We start from the raw sequence: 9,603 nt of genomic DNA, 5'->3' as shown, positions 1-9,603 counted from the left end.
GGGCGCAAATTCTGTGGGGCGCACATCCTGCGGCGCACATCCTGCTGCGCACATAAATAAAAATAATATTAAAACATTTTTACAAAAAAAATATTTAAATCAAATTAATAAAAAAACTGTGCTTGCACATCCTGTGGGGCGCAAATTCTGTGGGGCGCACATCCTGCGGCGCACATCCAGCTGCGCACATTAATACAAATAATATTAAAACATTTTTACAAAAAAAATATTTAAATCAAATTAATAAAAAAACTGTGCTTGCACATCCTGTGGGGCGCACATCCTGCGGCACACATCCTACTGCGCACATAAATAAAAATAATATTAAAACATTTTTACAAAAAAAAATATTTAAATCAAATTAATAAAAAAACTGTGCTTGCACATCCTGTGGGGCGCAAATTCTGTGGGACGCACATCCTGTGGGGCGCAAATTCTGTCGGGCGCACATCCTGCTGCGCACATGAATAAAAATAATATTAAAAACAATTTACAATTTTTTTTTTTTAAATCAAATTAATAAAAAAACTGTGCTTGCACATCCTGTGGGGCGCAAATTCTGTGGGGCGCACATCCTGCGGCGCACATCCTGCTGCGCACATAAATAAAAATAATATTAAAAACAAATTACAATTTTTTTTTTAAAATCAAATTAATAAAAAAACTGTCCTTGCACATCCTGTGGGGCGCAAATTCTGTGGGGCGCACATGAAAAAAAATAATATTAAAACATTTTTACAAAAAAAAATATTTAAATCAAATTAATAAAAAAACTGTGCTTGCACATCCTGTGGGGCGCAAATTCTGTGGGGCGCACATCCTGCGGCGCACATCCAGCTGCGCACATTAATACAAATAATATTAAAACATTTTTACAATAAAAAATATTTAAATCAAATTAATAAAAAAACTGTGCTTGCACATCCTGTGGGGCGCAAATTATGTGGGGCGCACATCCTGCGGCGCACATCCTGCTGCGCACATAAATACAAATAATATTAAAAACAAATTACAATTTTTTTTTTAAATCAAATTAATAAAAAAACTGTCCTTGCACATCCTGTGGGGCGCAAATTCTGTGGGGCGCACATCCTGCGGCGCACATCCTGCTGCGCACATAAATAAAAATAATATTAAAACATTTTTACAAAAAAAATATTTAAATCAAATTAATAAAAAAACTGTGCTTGCACATCCTGTGGGGCGCAAATTCTGTGGGGCGCACATCCTGCGGCGCACATCCAGCTGCGCACATTAATACAAATAATATTAAAACATTTTTACAAAAAAAATATTTAAATCAAATTAATAAAAAAACTGTGCTTGCACATCCTGTGGGGCGCACATCCTGCGGCACACATCCTACTGCGCACATAAATAAAAATAATATTAAAACATTTTTACAAAAAAAAATATTTAAATCAAATTAATAAAAAAACTGTGCTTGCACATCCTGTGGGGCGCAAATTCTGTGGGACGCACATCCTGTGGGGCGCAAATTCTGTCGGGCGCACATCCTGCTGCGCACATGAATAAAAATAATATTAAAAACAATTTACAATTTTTTTTTTTTAAATCAAATTAATAAAAAAACTGTGCTTGCACATCCTGTGGGGCGCAAATTCTGTGGGGCGCACATCCTGCGGCGCACATCCTGCTGCGCACATAAATAAAAATAATATTAAAAACAAATTACAATTTTTTTTTTAAAATCAAATTAATAAAAAAACTGTCCTTGCACATCCTGTGGGGCGCAAATTCTGTGGGGCGCACATGAAAAAAAATAATATTAAAACATTTTTACAAAAAAAAATATTTAAATCAAATTAATAAAAAAACTGTGCTTGCACATCCTGTGGGGCGCAAATTCTGTGGGGCGCACATGAAAAAAAATAATATTAAAACATTTTTACAAAAAAAAATATTTAAATCAAATTAATAAAAAAACTGTCCTTGCACATCCTGTGGGGCGCAAATTCTGTGGGGCGCACATCCTGCGGCACACATCCTGCTGCGCACATAAATAAAAATAATATTAAAACATTTTTACAAAAAAAAATATTTAAATCAAATTAATAAAAAAACTGTGCTTGCACATCCTGTGGGGCGCAAATTCTGTGGGGCGCACATCATGCGGCGCACATCCTGCTGCGCACATAAATAAAAATAATATTAAAAACAAATTACAATTTTTTTTTTAAAATCAAATTAATAAAAAAACTGTCCATGCACATCCTGTGGGGCGCAAATTCTGTGGGGCGCACATGAATAAAAATAATATTAAAACATTTTTACAAAAAAATATATTTAAATCAAATTAATAAAAAAACTGTGCTTGCACATCCTGTGGGGCGCAAATTCTGTGGGGCGCACATCCTGCGGCGCACATCCTGCTGCGCACATAAATAAAAATAATATTAAAAACAAATTACAATTTTTTTTTTTTAAATCAAATTAATAAAAAAACTGTCCATGCACATCCTGTGGGGCGCAAATTCTGTGGGGCGCACATCCTGCGGCGCACATCCTGCTACGCACATAAATAAAAATAATATTAAAAACAAATTACAATTTTTTTTTTTAAATCAAATTAATAAAAAAACTGTCCTTGCACATCCTGTGGGGCGCAAATTCTGTGGGGCGCACATCCTGCTAAGCACATAAATAAAAATAATATTAAAACATTTTTACAAAAAAAAATATTTAAATCAAATTAATAAAAAAACTGTCCTTGCACATCCTGTGGGGCGCAAATTCTGTGGGGCGCACATCCTGCGGCGCACATCCTGCTGCGCACATAAATAAAAATAATATTAAAACATTTTTACAAAAAAAATATTTAAATCAAATTAATAAAAAAACTGTGCTTGCACATCCTGTGGGGCGCAAATTCTGTGGGGCGCACATCCTGCGGCGCACATCAAGCTGCGCACATTAATACAAATAATATTAAAACATTTTTACAATAAAAAATATTTAAATCAAATTAATAAAAAAACTGTGCTTGCACATCCTGTGGGGCGCAAATTATGTGGGGCGCACATCCTGCGGCGCACATCCTGCTGCGAACATAAATACAAATAATATTAAAAACAAATTACAATTTTTTTTTTAAATCAAATTAATAAAAAAACTGTGCTTGCACATCCTGTGGGGCGCAAATTCTGTGGGACGCACATCCTGTGGGGCGCAAATTCTGTCGGGCGCACATCCTGCTGCGCACATGAATAAAAATAATATTAAAACATTTTTACAAAAAAAAATATTTTAATCAAATTAATAAAAAAACTGTGCTTGCACATCCTGTGGGGCGCAAATTATGTGGGGCGCACATCCTGCGGCGCACATCCTGCTGCGCACATAAATAAAAATAATATTAAAAACAATTTACAATTTTTTTTTTAAAATCAAATTAATAAAAAAACTGTCCTTGCACATCCTGTGGGGCGCAAATTCTGTGGGGCGCACATGAAAAAAAATAATATTAAAACATTTTTACAAAAAAAAATATTTAAATCAAATTAATAAAAAAACTGTGCTTGCACATCCTGTGGGGCGCAAATTCTGTGGGGCGCACATGAAAAAAAATAATATTAAAACATTTTTACAAAAAAAAATATTTAAATCAAATTAATAAAAAAACTGTCCTTGCACATCCTGTGGGGCGCAAATTCTGTGGGGCGCACATCCTGCGGCACACATCCTGCTGCGCACATAAATAAAAATAATATTAAAACATTTTTACAAAAAAAAATATTTAAATCAAATTAATAAAAAAAACTGTGCTTGCACATCCTGTGGGGCGCAAATTCTGTGGGGCGCACATCATGCGGCGCACATCCTGCTGCGCACATAAATAAAAATAATATTAAAAACAAATTACAATTTTTTTTTTAAAATCAAATTAATAAAAAAACTGTCCATGCACATCCTGTGGGGCGCAAATTCTGTGGGGCGCACATGAATAAAAATAATATTAAAACATTTTTACAAAAAAATATATTTAAATCAAATTAATAAAAAAACTGTGCTTGCACATCCTGTGGGGCGCAAATTCTGTGGGGCGCACATCCTGCGGCGCACATCCTGCTGCGCACATAAATAAAAATAATATTAAAAACAAATTACAATTTTTTTTTTTTAAATCAAATTAATAAAAAAACTGTCCATGCACATCCTGTGGGGCGCAAATTCTGTGGGGCGCACATCCTGCGGCGCACATCCTGCTGCGCACATAAATAAAAATAATATTAAAAACAAATTACAATTTTTTTTTTTAAATCAAATTAATAAAAAAACTGTCCTTGCACATCCTGTGGGGCGCAAATTCTGTGGGGCGCACATCCTGCTAAGCACATAAATAAAAATAATATTAAAACATTTTTACAAAAAAAAATATTTAAATCAAATTAATTAAAAAAATGTCCTTGCACATCCTGTGGGGCGCAAATTCTGTGGGGCGCACATCCTGCGGCGCACATCCTGCTGCGCACATAAATAAAAATAATATTAAAAACAATTTACAATTTTTTTTTTTTAAATCAAATTAATAAACAAACTGTGCTTGCACATCCTGTGGGGCGCAAATTCTGTGGGGCGCACATCCTGCGGCGCACATCCTGCTGCGCACATAAATAAAAATAATATTAAAACATTTTTACAAAAAAAAATATTTAAATCAAATTAATAAAAAAACTGTGCTTGCACATCCTGTGGGGCGCAAATTCTGTGGGGCGCACATCCTGCTGCGCACATAAATAAAAATAATATTAAAAACAAATTACAATTTTTTTTTTTAAATCAAATTAATAAAAAAACTGTCCTTGCACATCCTGTGGGGCGCAAATTATGTGGGGCGCACATCCTGCGGCGCACATCCTGCTGCGCACATAAATAAAAATAATATTAAAAACAATTTACAATTTTTTTTTTTTAAATCAAATTAATAAACAAACTGTGCTTGCACATCCTGTGGGGCGCAAATTATGTGGGGCGCACATCCTGCGCCGCACATCCTGCTGCGCACATAAATAAAAATAATATTAAAACATTTTTACAAAAAAAAATATTTAAATCAAATTAATAAAAAAACTGTGCTTGCACATCCTGTGGGGCGCAAATTATGTGGGGCGCACATCCTGCGGCGCACATCCTGCTGCGCACATAAATAAAAATAATATTAAAAACAATTTACAATTTTTTTTTTTTAAATCAAATTAATAAAAAAACTGTGCTTGCACATCCTGTGGGGCGCAAATTCTTTGGGGCGCAAATTCTGTGGGGCGCACATCCTGCGGCGCAAATCCTGCTGCACACAAGAATAAAAATAATATTAAAACATTTTTACAAAAAAAAATATTTAAATCAAATTAATAAAAAAACTGTGCTTGCACATCCTGTGAGGCGCAAATTATGTGGGGCGCACATCCTGCAGCGCACATAAATAAAAATAATATTAAAACATTTTTACAAAAAAAAATTTTTAAATCAAATTAATAAAAAAACTGTGCTTGCACATCCTGTGGGGCGCAAATTCTGTGGGGCGCACATGAAAAAAAATAATATTAAAACATTTTTACAAAAAAAAATATTTAAATCAAATTAATAAAAAAACTGTCCTTGCACATCCTGTGGGGCGCAAATTCTGTGGGGCGCACATCCTGCGGCGCACATCCTGCTGCGCACATAAATAAAAATAATATTAAAACATTTTTACAAAAAAAAATATTTAAATCGAATTAATAAAAAAACTGTGCTTGCACATCCTGTGGGGCGCAAATTCTGTGGGGCGCACATCCTGCGGCGCACATCCTGCTGTGCACATAAATAAAAATAATATTAAAACATTTTTACAAAAAAATATATTTAAATCAAATTGATAAAAAAACTGTGCTTGCACATCCTGTGGGGCGCAAATTATGTGGGGCGCACATCCTGCAGCGCACATCCTGCTGCGCACATAAATAAAAATAATATTAAAATCAAATTACAATTTTTTTTTTTTAAATCAAATTAATAAAAAAACTGTCCATGCACATCCTGTGGGGCGCAAATTCTGTGGGGCGCACATCCTGCGGCGCACATCCTGCTGCGCACATAAATAAAAATAATATTAAAAACAAATTACAATTTTTTTTTTTTAAATCAAATTAATAAAAAAACTGTCCATGCACATCCTGTGGGGCGCAAATTAAGTGGGGCGCACATCCTGCGGCGCACATCCTGCTGCGCACATAAATAAAAATAATATTAAAACATTTTTACAAAAAAAAATATTTAAATCAAATGAATAAAAAAACTGTGCTTGCACATCCTGTGGGGCGCAAATTCTGTGGGGCGCACATCCTGCGGCGCACATCCTGCTGCGCAAATGAATAAAAATAATATTAAAACATTTTTACAAAAAAAAATATTTAAATCAAATTAATAAAAAAACTGTGCTTGCACATCCTGTGGGGCGCAAATTATGTGGGGCGCACATCCTGCAGCGCACATCCTGCTGCGCAAATGAGTAAAAATAAAATCAAACAAATTACAATTTTTTTTTTTAAATCAAATTAATAAAAAAACTGTCCTTGCACATCCTGTGGGGCGCAAATTCTGTGGGGCGCACATCCTGCGGCGCACATCCTGCTGCGCACATAAATAAAACTAATATTAAAACATTTTTACAAAAAAAAATATTTAAATCAAATTAATAAAAAAACTCTGCTTGCACATCCTGTGGGGCGCAAATTCTGTGGGGCGCACATCCTGCGGCGCACATCCTGCTGCGCACATAAATAAAAATAATATTAAAAACAAATTACAATTTTTTTTTTTTAAATCAAATTAATAAAAAAACTGTCCATGCACATCCTGTGGGGCGCAAATTAAGTGGGGCGCACATCCTGCGGCGCACATCCTGCTGCGCACATAAATAAAAATAATATTAAAACATTTTTACAAAAAAAAATATTTAAATCAAATGAATAAAAAAACTGTGCTTGCACATCCTGTGGGGCGCAAATTCTGTGGGGCGCACATCCTGCGGCGCACATCCTGCTGCGCACATGAATAAAAATAATATTAAAACATTTTTACAAAAAAAAATATTTAAATCAAATTAATAAAAAAACTGTGCTTGCATATCCTGTGGGGCGCAAATTATGTGGGGCGCACATCCTGCAGCGCACATCCTGCTGCGCAAATGAGTAAAAATAAAATAAAACAAATTACAATTTTTTTTTTTAAATCAAATTAATAAAAAAACTGTCCTTGCACATCCTGTGGGGCGCAAATTCTGTGGGGCGCACATCCTGCGGCGCACATCCTGCTGCGCACATAAATAAAAATAATATTAAAAACAAATTACAATTTTTTTTTTTAAATCAAATTAATAAAAAAACTGTCCTTGCACATCCTGTGGGGCGCAAATTCTGTGGAGCGCACATCCTGCGGCGCACATCCTGCTGCGCACATAAATAAAAATAATATTAAAACATTTTTACAAAAAAAAATATTTAAATCAAATTAATAAAAAAACTGTGCTTGCACATCCTGTGGGGCGCAAATTATGTGGGGCGCACATCCTGCTGCGCACATAAATAAAAATAATATTAAAAACAAATTACAATTTTTTTTTTTTAAGTCAAATTAATAAAAAAACTGTCCTTGCACATCCTTTGGGGCGCAAATTCTGTGGGGCGCACATCCTGCGGCGCACATCCTGCTGCGCACATCCTGCTGCGCACATAAATAAAAATAATATTAAAACATTTTTACAAAAAAAAATATTTAAATCAAATTAATAAAAAAACATTGCTTGCACATCCTGTGGGGCGCAAATTCTGTGGGGCGCACATCCTGCGGCGCACATCCTGCTGCGCACATAAATAAAAATAATATTAAAACATTTTTACAAAAAAAAATATTTAAATCAAATTAATAAAAAAACTCTGCTTGCACATCCTGTGGGGCGCAAATTCTGTGGGGCGCACATCCTGCGGCGCACATCCTGCTGCGCACATAAATAAAAATAATATTAAAAACAAATTACAATTTTTTTTTTTAAATCAAATTAATAAAAAAACTGTCCATGCACATCCTGTGGGGCGCAAATTAAGTGGGGCGCACATCCTGCGGCGCACATCCTGCTGCGCACATAAATAAAAATAATATTAAAACATTTTTACAAAAAAAAATATTTAAATCAAATGAATAAAAAAACTGTGCTTGCACATCCTGTGGGGCGCAAATTCTGTGGGGCGCACATCCTGCGGCGCACATCCTGCTGCGCACATGAATAAAAATAATATTAAAACATTTTTACAAAAAAAAATATTTAAATCAAATTAATAAAAAAACTGTGCTTGCACATCCTGTGGGGCGCAAATTATGTGGGGCGCACATCCTGCAGCGCACATCCTGCTGCGCAAATGAGTAAAAATAAAATAAAACAAATTACAATTTTTTTTTTTAAATCAAATTAATAAAAAAACTGTCCTTGCACATCCTTTGGGGCGCAAATTCTGTGGGGCGCACATCCTGCTGCGCACATCCTGCTGCGCACATAAATAAAAATAATATTAAAACATTTTTACAAAAAAAAATATTTAAATCAAATTAATAAAAAAACATTGCTTGCACATCCTGTGGGGCGCAAATTCTGTGGGGCGCACATCCTGCGGCGCACATCCTGCTGCGCACATAAATAAAAATAATATTAAAACATTTTTACAAAAAAAAATATTTAAATCAAATTAATAAAAAAACTCTGCTTGCACATCCTGTGGGGCGCAAATTCTGTGGGGCGCACATCCTGCGGCGCACATCCTGCTGCGCACATAAATAAAAATAATATTAAAAACAAATTACAATTTTTTTTTTTAAATCAAATTAATAAAAAAACTGTCCATGCACATCCTGTGGGGCGCAAATTAAGTGGGGCGCACATCCTGCGGCGCACATCCTGCTGCGCACATAAATAAAAATAATATTAAAACATTTTTACAAAAAAAAATATTTAAATCAAATGAATAAAAAAACTGTGCTTGCACATCCTGTGGGGCGCAAATTCTGTGGGGCGCACATCCTGCGGCGCACATCCTGCTGCGCACATGAATAAAAATAATATTAAAACATTTTTACAAAAAAAAATATTTAAATCAAATTAATAAAAAAACTGTGCTTGCACATCCTGTGGGGCGCAAATTATGTGGGGCGCACATCCTGCAGCGCACATCCTGCTGCGCAAATGAGTAAAAATAAAATAAAACAAATTACAATTTTTTTTTTTAAATCAAATTAATAAAAAAACTGTCCTTGCACATCCTTTGGGGCGCAAATTCTGTGGGGCGCACATCCTGCGGCGCACATCCTGCTGCGCACATCCTGCTGCGCACATAAATAAAAATAATATTAAAACATTTTTACAAAAAAAAATATTTAAATCAAATTAATAAAAAAACATTGCTTGCACATCCTGTGGGGCGCAAATTCTGTGGGGCGCACATCCTGCGGCGCACATCCTGCTGCGCACATAAATAAAAATAATATTAAAACATTTTTACAAAAAAAAATATTTAAATCAAATTAATAAAAAAACTGTGCTTGCACATCCTG

The sequence above is a fragment of the Pleuronectes platessa genome, unplaced genomic scaffold (assembly GCF_947347685.1).
Source record: "Pleuronectes platessa unplaced genomic scaffold, fPlePla1.1 scaffold_26, whole genome shotgun sequence".
Classification (NCBI taxonomy): Eukaryota; Metazoa; Chordata; class Actinopteri; order Pleuronectiformes; family Pleuronectidae; genus Pleuronectes; species Pleuronectes platessa.
This window is presented reverse-complemented; position numbering follows the sequence as displayed.